The 13968-nt window shown below is 41.1% G+C and overlaps 1 protein-coding gene and 2 non-coding genes across 3 annotated transcripts in view; all 3 read left to right on the forward strand.

Annotated features, from left to right (window-relative positions):
• gna13b (guanine nucleotide binding protein (G protein), alpha 13b) overlaps positions 1 to 13968 on the forward strand; it is a 31217-nt gene that overhangs the window by 2284 nt on the left and 14965 nt on the right. The gene's annotated exons all lie outside the window — the stretch shown is intronic.
• LOC122869612 lies at positions 8564 to 8668 on the forward strand. The gene has a single exon (XR_006376369.1). It is a non-coding gene; the product is annotated as a U6 spliceosomal RNA (small nuclear RNA).
• Positions 11436 to 11541, forward strand: LOC122869596. Its single transcript, XR_006376354.1, has one exon. It is a non-coding gene; the product is annotated as a U6 spliceosomal RNA (small nuclear RNA).

Raw genomic sequence — 13968 nt, forward strand, 5'->3', positions numbered from 1 at the left:
TCATAGCTGCAAACTCATTACCTTTTCAGCGAAATTCACCGTTTTGAATGAAAAATACCCTCGTGATTTGTACAGATCCATCTGGGCAGACACATTGCATTTAAAGGGTGACAACAATCTAGAGTGGACCTCAGGGTCTTGTCTATTACATCACAGATAGATCACATATACAAGCTGATTTTGTGCAGGAAAAGTTTTTACACTATATGTGTATTGTTAGAAAAATCTCCCGTATTAACATCTTATGCCCACAAGAATCTATGTGATTATATGCACTCCCCTCCCCGAATAAAATGTGTATAGTTCTTCATTAAAGCAGGACCCTGCTTGACCTCATGATTGTAATGAAACTGTTTTTCTTGTTTAACTGAGCTTCAATAATGTAACCTTGTCCAAAGTGAGCTTGCCTACTTTAGGCGTGTTTGGCCTAGCGGCAGCGGCAACACACTGAAAGCTGTGCGTTCCAAAGCCAAGGTCGGCCCTGTTCTCAGAACTGTCACCTTTTTCATCCCACTGGAGTTTGCAGGCCTGGAAAATAGATTTCAAACATGGTTCCATCTCTACAAGCATTTATATTTTTAACTTACTTTTGCAGATGCCCCCACCCCCATTTTCTCCCAGTTTGGAATGCCCAGTCCCCTATCCGCTGTAGGCTAATTTCTTACCTGCGATGTACCCTTTTGTTGTCCTAGGACACGTATAGACACGTTTGCTAGCTTTGTGTCACCAGCGCCATCTGCCAAATGTACACGGGATCCGGCTGCATCGCATTCGGGTGGCACTGCGGCTCAGTCACTGCTCTGTCGTGGTTTCCATATCCACTGGAAGTGTTTGAGACGCGGAGCGTCATTTCTTCAGCAGCCACATTTATGATCTAGTTTGTTGTTCTGTGTTTTACACACATAAATGCACGTTTGCAGCGGATTTAGATGTGCTAACAGATGCTTTGTGGCTGTATTTGAATATGACAACCTTGCTTCTGGTTGTAACTTTCTGTGTGATCACTCATTTTAATGTCAATATAGCCAATCTCACAGCAAAGCTCCTGTCATTAACCGTGAAAGAATGATTTTAACACTTTTTTCAACAGCTGGGTAATGATGCAAGAGGAGACTGAACGGAGGTTTAACAGACACCCTATGTCTGTTCCGACAGACATAGGGTGTCGGAACAGAAATGGGTGTCGGGTGCGACATTTAATGGTTTTATCTTGAGTATTGTATCATAGTGGACAACAACTGACGCAGCATCTGGGACGCCTCATGACGTCCCAACAAAAGACTAGCGTGTCAGAATTTTTTGCCTTCCACAACAAATTCCACGATGTGTTTCAGACATTGGCCAATAGGAGCACAGAGCGCTCTTCAGCTGTAAACACGGCGAAACGAAAGAGGAGCGATGATGTTGGTGCTGCGAGGTGGAACTGTGAAACAGAGGACAGGTCACCGTTGTTGTTTTTTTTGTTTTTTTTAATAGGCTTTTCTAAACTCAAGACAGCCAGTGTCATACACACCTCTTCAGACGCCATTGTTTGTGTACATTCTTGGTCCCGGAAGTTGGTCCCTAGCACCTCCTTCCCGATGACGTCATAATCACCTAATCTGATATTAACCATCTTTACAGACAAAAATATTGTGTAGTCTGAACCCGGCTTAACTATAAACACAAACTTTTGCTATGTATGTGTGAAGACAGTTGCTGCTACGCGTAGTGTCTAGCCTAACCGTTGCTATCAAAGTTGTCAGTCACACATCAGCTTGGTTAATGAAAGCTGGTTGCTCATCTTGGTGATGTTAATTAGTGGTCGACCGATTCAATGTCTGATGCCTATATCTAGACAGCAGGGTGGCCGATATATAATGCCGATACCAAAACAAAGAAAAGTCATGTATAATTCCATTATTGCATGCACATTACAATCTAATATACATGGTTATCTTAGCCAGTAACGTGTTGTTTTAGATGGAATTTTTATTAATTAATGAAATAGCAAATACATTGGGTTATGCTGTAGATTTCAGAACGTGACTGGTATTTACGGGAGAGTGGGGTACAGCAATGTCATTCAACTGCATTGTTCTGTACATTATAATATATATTTAGCACTAGCCAGTAATGGTTTTAGATTAGATTTGCTGTCATTTAGGATTAATCGGTCGGTCTGTCACTAACAGCGCTCAACACTAATTTTTAAAAGTGGTTGCCTGGCTGGCAACCAGGCATCAGCTTTTGGTTGCCGAAACTGAACATATGGTTGCCGTTTCTGCAGCTGCAGGCTACCGGCAAGCTACGCTGTGTCTTTGAAGTGGTGTCGTTTTTTTTCTTCGGACGCACGCAAGTAGACGTGGGGGAGAAAAAAAATATATTTGGAGAATTGCCGATTCTGCTTTTGATTTGGAAGCTCGAAAAAGAGAGTGGTTGCCACTGATGGCAACCAAAGGCCAAGAATTTGTTGGCAATTGGCAAGACTGAATAAGTCTGTTAGTGGTAACATATTGAATCATCATAAAGTGTTGGATGCTCATGTGGAAACCGTGTCATCAATCACATGCTTATCTCCATCATGGTTTATAGACCACATACTGTGCCATCCAAACACAAAACTCAAATATGGTACACACTGCTCACACAGGGGGTTGGTGGCACAGCGACCCTTGAGCTTCTCTGCTCCTTCTGGTTGTTCTCATGTGACTCAACCTGGAAACAGAGCTGCTGTTTTGGTTTGCCATTTAAATTATCCTTAGCCAACATTATGGCTGACCCTTACTATTTATTCCACCAGACATTTTACTGGGATTGGCTTTGGGTGGGTGTTGATTTTACACCTTGTCGTCAAGTTGTAGCAACAGTGTACACTGCTGCTACTTTTAGTGTTGGCTCAGTTCACAATTTAGAGTGTCTGTCTTCCCATTTAAAGCCATGTCCAGATCAGCAATGTGTGAAAAAACGCAGTCCCCTCTTTCATTTGCCAGCCAGATTTCTCCTGGAGAAAGTTGATTTCTTGGCCATGTATACATGTAACTGGGTTTATAATCAGCTTTTTTAATGTGAGCATGTGCAGGACGAAGACTTAAGACAGAAAGTATCACTGTGGTAAAAGGAGAGATCATTACACAAGGTGATACATCCTTGGATTTCTCTGGAACTAACACAAAGCAGCCTCTCTTAGTGTATATAAGAAGTCAGTTTTCACAGTTGAACACTTGGCTGTAAAATTCAGACACTTTTCTATCTATAGTATTTTCACAGTGGGGTTGGTGTTAGTCCTTTTGCTTAAGTAATGGACCTGAATACTTCTTCCACCTCTGGTTAGCTCACCCACAGCCCAACTGCACCTGTGTGTTACCGGCTGTTCTGCATTCTAAACCGTACTAAAGGGAAAAGTGTGGAAGTATTATAGCAACATTTACTTAAAGTATTCATTGTGCCGTAAAATGGTCCCTGTCAGTTTTCCTGTTATATCTGATGATTCTGGATTCATATTACTGCTGCATGTATGTGTATGTTGCATTTTACTACTGATTTCTCTGACTAACCTGGTTTCTTGTGTTCACATAAACTTACTGAATAAGGCCACGGTCTTGGCGCAGTGGGGGTGCCGATGCAGAGGCTCTGGCAAAACAATGCAGGATCATACAGCCAAAAAAAAGTTGAACCTGGCTCGTCATCCAGCAACACACCGTGTTGGGCGATCAGATACATGCAAATACTCATTCCTGAAATCATCATTTGAGAAGTGTCCATGTAGAACCTCATTTTGTGATAGATGGTTCATCCAATCACCTTCCCAAGGAAGACTTCTCAGATGGTTCTGTGTAACACACCACGTGGTAGTCAGGTTAACACAGGATAACAGAAAACTACAAAACAAACTGTAATGGAAATGGCAAAGAGCGATGGAAATGGATTGCGATGCTGTTTCTGATTGCTGCTCCGATGCTCGCAGCTTCAGTGCTAAATCTTAGCAAAGTCGGCTAAACAAATTTTGAACCAGGCACTGACGCCACTTCCTGTGCTGCCATCCTGTGTGATCAGCAGTTTGGCTGGCATCATTTTACTGTTTACCTGGCATTTGTTGAGACTGGATTTCAAATTTTGATGATTTTTTTTTGTCGTTTCCACTCTACTTGATAAAGACAGTGAAGAGAGACAGGAAAGGCAGGGGAGAGAGGCGGATGACATGCAGCAAGGGGCCCGGCCCCGCTGCGGTAAGGACTCTGCACTGATATGTCCTACGCGCTCACCAGGTGAACCACTGGGGCACCCCTTGTTGAGGCAGGATAAAAGAACTGCCACCGTCACAAGTTATAAAATCCTTCATATTGTTATAAATCGCAGTGCAGTGTTTGGCATCTGATAAGCCCTGGAACTCAAAGATCTATACCACTCAAACCATCCTACTTGGATCATATTTCATTCAGCCCCTTGCCCTGTTTTAATGCAGGGCTGTTTTGAGTGTTTGGTGGCAGGTCCTCTATTAAAATGTGCTCTGAGGACCTCGCCTGTTGACTATTTGCAAGAATGGCCTGTTTCTAAGGCTGATCTCCAATCTCATCACTCCTCCTTATCTTCCCCCCTTCTGTAGTGTGGATACCCTTGTGACAGCGTCACGAGTAGTTATTGAGTCTTAATTGCGTGAGATTTAGTCAGGCTTGCAGTTAGACTTAGGTTTAAAATGTTGATGGAGACAGCAGTGCAGAGTCCGTCTGGACCCATCATCTGCTCTGGCCTGAGCTCAGAGGTGATTGGCTCTGCACAGTGTCAGGTGAATAACAATAAGCCAGTGACTTACGAGAGAGAGGAGCTTTTATTTGTACTTCCATGATGTCACAGGGGTTGTGGGGGGCAGTTACACGTAAACTTTGAATTAGTGCAAATAGGGAAATGTGATGTGTGAGGCTGGAAAGGCTTGCTCAGGTTCAGTCAGGGGGAACTGACTGACGCGTGATGTGGTTAAACTGAAAAGGAAACTGTCATTTCAGTATAAAAGTTAAATCAGTCGGGGTTGTTAACATGCTCTTTCTGTGACGCACATACTGGTTATCTTTGTTACTTTGTAGCCGAGGACTTAAAAAAAGGTGCATGCTGTCATTTAAATGAAATCTCTTCATTTGTTATGCTGTGGTGAGACCATCCACCATGATAAGATGTCATGTCATTGATGCCACTATTACAGGTGTCGGTTCCACATGTAAGCCTGGACACAGCTAGATACAGACAATAATAAAGAGACAATCACCAATATCTGATGCCCTGCCAATTTTAAGATAAAAATAGCTATTTATTCTTTTGAGCATTGAGGCAAAATGTATTTCTGAATTGTATAAAAAGTCTGTTGTATTAAGAGTTTAAGAGTTGTTTTGGTTTTTTTAGAGCCTGACCGATATGAGATTTTTGAGACGGATAATGATTTTAGAGGGGAAACATTGACCGATTACAGGCGGTCGATATATTGAATTTTTGAGCTGGACTGAAAATAGACTTTTTCTATGTGGATTGTGCACCGATATGCCTTTGCAATAGCATATCGGTACTGTATGTTCAGTATCAGTCAATTGCTGAAGTAGCAGAAAATGCCATGGAAATACTCAAGTAAAGTACAAGTACCTCTAAATTGTACTGAAGTACAGTACTACCAAATGTACTTAGTTACATTCCACCACTGCTCTCTACTAAACCACATATTCTCTTAACTTAACTTACTCTATCAAGCTCTGAGATTCATGCTACAGCTTTGTTCTGATTCTGAACCATTATTTCAAAGGATTGAACTGCAATCAGAAACTCTGTAGCAATATTTGGCTGTTAATGTAATGGTTACAAACATTAACTCACGGTTTGCTGCCGAGTCAGGAGATAAGCAGCGCCTCTGCTATAAACGTTCAATGTTTCCGCTTAAAAATCGGCTTCTGACGTTATTTATTTACTTTCCAGCATCTCACCAACAAGGTAACAACAGACTCAAACCACCTCCGCACCGTCGTCTGCTGAGCTGCAGAATGATGAAGAGATGCTCTGACGCTAACCTTTCAGTCTGCTACTGACTGACAAACTATAGCTGGCTAGCTGCCTCGCTAACACAGCAAACAGTTGTGATGAGCATGAGTGACGTGATGGTTGTCAGGGACAGGGTTATATTACAGTAATATTGAAAGGGGAAAATTTGGGTTCATTATTTATTAACTTTGAAGCAATGTATTACACAAACTAGTTAGCAGCTTACCGTGAACGCACCGCTTGTGCTGCACGGCGCTGAGAGTATTGTAGCCATAGCGACCGCCCACATTTCCCAGCATGCACTGCCTAGTGCTGAAAGCAGTTTAAGTTAGCTGCCTTATGTTACTTTTTGTTAGTGTTTGTAATGTGTCTGGTCAGAACATGGCGGTTTATGTTGGTAGTTGGCATTTTTGTGCTGGTTCATGGTTTAACCATTAGTGAGGTGGCTGTTACATTTCCTGACGTGACAATGCTTGCCACTTTAGTGACAATGCACTCTGCTGGCTAAATTTTGTATTGACACCAATATGTTAACATGCCGTTCTTTCTGCCCAATAAACTGAAAAGAAAACAGTTTTACATTGGCGCATATCGGATAACATAGTCGCCGATACCGATATATCTGTGATAAGCCAATATCAGCCAATAATATTGTCTGACCGATATATCGATTGGGCTCTAATTTCTTAAAATGTGTTTCACATTCAGAACTACAATACACTATAATCTAGCCTCAGTTCTGTCCTCCAGCCACTGAATGTCGGTACTTTGACACATCTGACAGCTCCAGCTGTCACTCAGCTCTGTCTGCTGTGAAGTCATGTTTTGAAGGGGACAGCCAAAGAGGCTGAGAACATGATAAAGTTACTAAGTAACTGTCCGGGAGAGAGACGATGCTGCTGGCTGAACAATCAGACTACAGCAGCGGACCGACGCACACGTTTTAAAAATGTCACTTAAACACAAAAGGCATAGTTTGTTTAGATCAGGGCAGCCACTGGCCAGGTGATGGTATATCAGAATGCAGTTGGTCACAGCATGTGACAGGGGTCACTCGTAGTGATGAACCTACAGAGAATTAGCAGCTGAATCTGCAGCTCTCCCAAGCTTTACGGAGCTTTTATAGCGACTTTCAGCTCATTGTTCAGCTGTCTGGCCCACAACTTCACAGTGTCGTTTTCGGTTGCAACAGGCAGCTGTTTCCAGTGAAAAAGCTCTGATAAAGCCACTGTACACTACCTGCTCAGCAGCAAACAGCAGACAGACACAGTCAGAGAGCAGCTGGTGAACACAGTGGAGCATTTAGCAGCTGAAGAGCCAGATGTTTCCCTCAGGAGTTGGTGGAGACCAAAAACAGAGCTAAAAGAATATTGGACTTCCATTCATCAGGTGACACAAATACAACTCCAAATGAATGATCATGTTGATCTGTACCTGCTGGATGTATAAATAAGCTAACAAGTTACTAGTTCTAAGCTGCTTAGATCGCGCACACAAATATAAATGTTTAAACTTTTATCAATATGGCTGCATATTGTTAGATTGGTTAGATTCTCCACAGTTCAGTCGTTCAGTTCATTTTACGGAAACCATGAGCACCAAAGTATAATTCATTCAGATTTACCGGCCTGGTAAACAAGAGAGACAGGAAACTCTCTGAGACAGGTGCCTCAGAAGTGGTCATAAAGTCTGAATATGTGTCAATTCCTTGATTATTTATATTCCTTGGTCCGTAAGGGTCCACCGATCAAAATAATCAAAACGTGTTTCTTAAAAATGTATCCACGTTGAAATAACTATGGCAACCTTCGGCTTTCATCTTAGATGCTCTCTCTCTGTGCACATTGGAGCTAGATCAAATGAATGATTTGAAATTTATGTCATTCAATAGCCTAATTTTTATACAAGTAATATTCATACTAGTTTGAATAAACAATTTGATAGTATATCCCATCTTTGCTGAGCAAAAGTTTTCTGTGAAAGGAATTAAAGGCCTGTCCCAAATATAGGCAGGTTGAGTTCAGTGATTGAACCAAATAAAAGCCCGAGCTGTTAATTGAAGTTTTATGGTATTCTGCTACGATATAAAAACTAGGGATAAAGCAAAATGGGGGAAAAAATCAATTATTTTTAAGGTCAGATTTAACAAAAATAATGAACAGGTAAGGGCCCAGTTTGGGACCCTGGCTTTGATCAAATATCAGATTGTATGGTTCACCTCGCTGCTAAATTTATATATACATTTATATTAAATTTATTTAATAAAAGTGATTTGAGCAACAGCATGCACAGCACATTTAGTTTAGTTTAATTTTGTAATTTGCTCATTTGAGGGGAAAAATTAGTCTCAGCTGGTAAAATCCACTGGCAACAGTTGTCACCTCAGCAAAATATCCAGTCAAATGAATGGTCTGGTAAATAAACATAGCAAGAAATCATGAGTCAAATATTCCAACTAAAAATATTGATACATGAGTCATGGCAATAAAAATGAATTCAATAAAAATCACTCAGTCTTATTAGACTAATTTAATGTTTTGTATAAGGCCTGCTTCTTCTGCAGATGGTATTGTTTGGGCAGCACATATGATAATTGGAATCGATACAGAGAAGCTTAGCACGGCCCCTGCAGCAGGATGACACACAAATTCGTGATACAGACTATACAGTAGCAAACTGTGCTGAAGTATACAAATATAATAATTATAGATTATCTTGTTTTGAAGAGCATAAAATGATAATTGTGGAGAGTAAGAAGCTTTTCTGGCAGGTGGAAATTGAACTTATAATAATAAGTTAATCATCAATCTAGTGCTGGGCTTTTTTTGGCAGTCCCTTGTTTCTCCCTGTTTCAGCCCTAAGCTGATACTCGTGTGAGTGTATATAGTTGAAATTGTGGCATGTCAGTATAAAGTATTGGTTAGGTCTGGCATCCTGTTATCTGTCCCAAACTGAAAGACAAAGGCGCTGGACTGCAGTGTGTGTGTGTGTGTGTGTGTGTGTGTGTGTGTGTGTGTGTGTTTGGATGAAAGCTGCATCTTTTGGACTGCAACTTTGAAGCAATGTATTACACAAACTAGTTAGCAGCTTACCGTGAACGCACCGCTTGTGCTGCGCGGCGCTGAGAGTATTGTAGCCATAGCGACCGCCCACATTTCCCAGCATGCACTGCCTAGTGCTGAAAGCAGTTTAAGTTAGCTGCCTTATGTTACTTTTTGTTAGTGTTTGTAATGTGTCTGGTCAGAACATGGCGGTTTATGTTGGTAGTTGGCATTTTTGTGCTGGTTCATGGTTTAACCATTAGTGAGGTGGCTGTTACATTTCCTGACGTGACAATGCTTGCCACTTTAGTGACAATGCACTCTGCTGGCTAAATTTTGTATTGACACCAATATGTTAACATGCCGTTCTTTCTGCCCAATAAACTGAAAAGAAAACAGTTTTACATTGGCGCATATCGGATAACATAGTCGCCGATACCGATATATCTGTGATAAGCCAATATCAGCCAATAATATTGTCTGACCGATATATCGATTGGGCTCTAATTTCTTAAAATGTGTTTCACATTCAGAACTACAATACACTATAATCTAGCCTCAGTTCTGTCCCCTCCAGCCACTGAATGTCGGTACTTTGACACATCTGACAGCTCCAGCTGTCACTCAGCTCTGTCTGCTGTGAAGTCATGTTTTGGAAGGGGACAGCCAAAGAGGCTGAGAACATGATAAAGTTACTAAGTAACTGTCCGGGGAGAGAGACGATGCTGCTGGCTGAACAATCAGACTACAGCAGCGGACCGACGCACACGTTTTAAAAATGTCACTTAAACACAAAAGGCATAGTTTGTTTAGATCAGGGCAGCCACTGGCCAGGTGATGGTATATCAGAATGCAGTTGGTCACAGCATGTGACAGGGGTCACTCGTAGTGATGAACCTACAGAGAATTAGCAACTGAATCTGCAGCTCTCCCAAGCTTTACGGAGCTTTTATAGCGACTTTCAGCTCATTGTTCAGCTGTCTGGCCCACAACTTCACAGTGTCGTTTTCGGTTGCAACAGGCAGCTGTTTCCAGTGAAAAAGCTCTGATAAAGCCACTGTACACTACCTGCTCAGCAGCAAACAGCAGACAGACACAGTCAGAGAGCAGCTGGTGAACACAGTGGAGCATTTAGCAGCTGAAGAGCCAGATGTTTCCCTCAGGAGTTGGTGGAGACCAAAAACAGAGCTAAAAGAATATTGGACTTCCATTCATCAGGTGACACAAATACAACTCCAAATGAATGATCATGTTGATCTGTACCTGCTGGATGTATAAATAAGCTAACAAGTTACTAGTTCTAAGCTGCTTAGATCGCGCACACAAATATAAATGTTTAAACTTTTATCAATATGGCTGCATATTGTTAGATTGGTTAGATTCTCCACAGTTCAGTCGTTCAGTTCATTTTACGGAAACCATGAGCACCAAAGTATAATTCATTCAGATTTACCGCCTGGTAAACAAGAGAGACAGGAAACTCTCTGAGACAGGTGCCTCAGAAGTGGTCATAAAGTCTGAATATGTGTCAATTCCTTGATTATTTATATTCCTTGGTCCGTAAGGGTCCACCGATCAAAATAATCAAAACGTGTTTCTTAAAAATGTATCCACGTTGAAATAACTATGGCAACCTTCGGCTTTCATCTTAGATGCTCTCTCTCTGTGCACATTGGAGCTAGATCAAATGAATGATTTGAAATTTATGTCATTCAATAGCCTAATTTTTATACAAGTAATATTCATACTAGTTTGAATAAACAATTTGATAGTATATCCCATCTTTGCTGAGCAAAAGTTTTCTGTGAAAGGAATTAAAGGCCTGTCCCAAATATAGGCAGGTTGAGTTCAGTGATTGAACCAAATAAAAGCCCGAGCTGTTAATTGAAGTTTTATGGTATTCTGCTACGATATAAAAACTAGGGATAAAGCAAAATGGGGGGAAAAAATCAATTATTTTTAAGGTCAGATTTAACAAAAAATAATGAACAGGTAAGGGCCCAGTTTGGGACCCCTGGCTTTGATCAAATATCAGATTGTATGGTTCACCTCGCTGCTAAATTTATATATACATTTATATTAAATTTATTTAATAAAAGTGATTTGAGCAACAGCATGCACAGCACATTTAGTTTAGTTTAATTTTGTAATTTGCTCATTTGAGGGGAAAAATTAGTCTCAGCTGGTAAAATCCACTGGCAACAGTTGTCACCTCAGCAAAATATCCAGTCAAATGAATGGTCTGGTAAATAAACATAGCAAGAAATCATGAGTCAAATATTCCAACTAAAAATATTGATACATGAGTCATGGCAATAAAAATGAATTCAATAAAAATCACTCAGTCTTATTAGACTAATTTAATGTTTTGTATAAGGCCTGCTTCTTCTGCAGATGGTATTGTTTGGGCAGCACATATGATAATTGGAATCGATACAGAGAAAGCTTAGCACGGCCCCTGCAGCAGGATGACACACAAATTCGTGATACAGACTATACAGTAGCAAACTGTGCTGAAGTATACAAATATAATAATTATAGATTATCTTGTTTTGAAGAGCATAAAATGATAATTGTGGAGAGTAAGAAGCTTTTCTGGCAGGTGGAAATTGAACTTATAATAATAAGTTAATCATCAATCTAGTGCTGGGCTTTTTTTGGCAGTCCCTTGTTTCTCCCTGTTTCAGCCCTAAGCTGATACTCGTGTGAGTGTATATAGTTGAAATTGTGACATGTCAGTATAAAGTATTGGTTAGGTCTGGCATCCTGTTATCTGTCCCAAACTGAAAGACAAAGGCGCTGGACTGCAGTGTGTGTGTGTGTGTGTGTGTGTGTGTGTGTGTGTGTGTTTGGATGAAAGCTGCATCTTTTGGCACAGGAACTGAAGATATGTAGACAGACTCAACACACTCATCCTTGAGCTGTCATCTCACACACACCCGCAGCAGACAGCTGGATTAACCTGCGTTGTTTGAAGGGGTGAAGCGGAGTTCACAGAGCAGTAATGTAAACTCACCGCCTCAGCTCGCTGCTCATCTCTGCTCCCTAAAATGAGCTTTTTGTTGGCATTTATCAGCATTTCACTGGATCTGATGTGTGGCTGCAGTGTTTGTGAAACAGAAATTTCAACGGGTTTGTCTTTGCAAAAAAAGTATTCAGTGTTCCTTCAGCACTCCTGTCAAACAACACAAGTGTAATATACTATAATACCATATTCAGGGTTTTCCCCCAAGAAATGGGTGAGTGGAGGTGGTAAGTGCTCCCAACTTGATGCAGACTCTGTTTTTAGTCTAATAAATACACAAAATAAATTGAGAAAACAGAAAAATACAACCGTACACCTTCTGAATTCACGTTTCTCTCATTCACTTCTTATTTTGTTTCAACGGTTTAACCTATCGCCTCACTCATTAAAAGCATGGCCTTTGCTGTGTGATGTAGCGTCACCACTTGTTTTCCCTGAAGGTTAATACACCTAATGTTGTATTTCGTAAAAATGTAATCATTTATTCCAATGTTAGCGGAAGCTCTCTTTATTATAAAACTCCTTTATGAAAGGCTGTGGCAAACCCTAGAATCAAATCTGTTTTCGAAGGAATCGATCCACTGGTCACTTTTGCCAATAAAATAAGAGTATTCATGTCAAAATTAGATGTGTGTGTGTGTGTAAAATGGAAACCTCTATCAATGTGCATGTTTGGCAAACAGTATATTAAAGGGGCATTCCACTGATTTTACACAAAGTTCAGTTTACTCATCACGAGGAGCACTAAAGTCTGAAAGAATAACTTGATGATGATGTCAGGTTTACCATGAGATGTTCTTGAAGACTTCATATTTATAACAGAAAGCCTGCGTTACAAACTGGGGGTGTGGAGTTTGAAAGACATGGACATTTAACAGACAGGGGAGGGTCTAATGAAACATGTCATCAAGTCGCATCCAAGTGCAAGTGTAGGATCCAGCTTTTGTGTGTGTTTGGTATTACTATGCTGTGGCTATGACGGATCTAGAAGCACAGCTAGAACAGTTAAAAACGGTAACCTGTCCGTGCAGCCTGATGGTAACAACTCTTACTCAGGAAAAAGAGGATGTTACTAAGGATGGCCGGCCCTTTCCTGATCACTCAGGACTCAGAGCGGCATCATACCGGTTTGATGTTGACCTGCAGTCTCTCTGGAATGACCGACTATCTTATGTTGTTAGTTTTTGTTACTTTCAGACAATTAGATGGCAATAACAGAGAGACCAACACAGACAGACAGAGCCCTGTGTCTCATGAAGAAGGCACTTAATGGTTTCAGGAACCAACTTAGGGACCCCGAGCTGAGGGCCAGTGTGTGCTGTAAAGCAGCCAGAGACTGTCTACACTAAGCCGGCTCAAATGATTCAAATCTGAAAACACTGGCCACGCGTTGGGTGGGTGCAATCAATGGAGCTTTTGGAATAGTTGGGAAGCCAACTTACTGTGACCTCGAACCCTCTCTGTGGCCCCTATGCTGAGAGATCTTATAATAATATTTATTGATATAAATAGGGTGGACAAATGAGGACAACAAGGTGTGATAACTAACATTATACGTGAGCACAGAGAGCAGGAGGCAGTCTAAGTGCTGGAGTTGATAATTTTGGAATCTAAATATGGGGTCACGGGCCAGGAAAGATTGAGAAACCCTGCAGTAATCCGGTAATAAGCTGTTTTAGCCTTTGGTTAGTTTGGAAGCATATATGGTGTTTGGCCTCTATGCATGGTTCAGCATCCATGTGTCAAATTGTAACTGTATTTGCATGTAATGTGGGTGTCCAGTGATATTGCTATAATTGTGCAGATTGTTGGTAATTTTACTCTCATTAAGTCCATCACCATCAGGATACCACTGAATCAACAGAATTTTGGTAAAGACAGAGCTCCTCCGATGACAGTCCGGTG

The sequence above is a fragment of the Siniperca chuatsi genome, linkage group LG21 (assembly GCF_020085105.1).
Source record: "Siniperca chuatsi isolate FFG_IHB_CAS linkage group LG21, ASM2008510v1, whole genome shotgun sequence".
NCBI classification, from domain to species: domain Eukaryota; kingdom Metazoa; phylum Chordata; class Actinopteri; order Centrarchiformes; family Sinipercidae; genus Siniperca; species Siniperca chuatsi.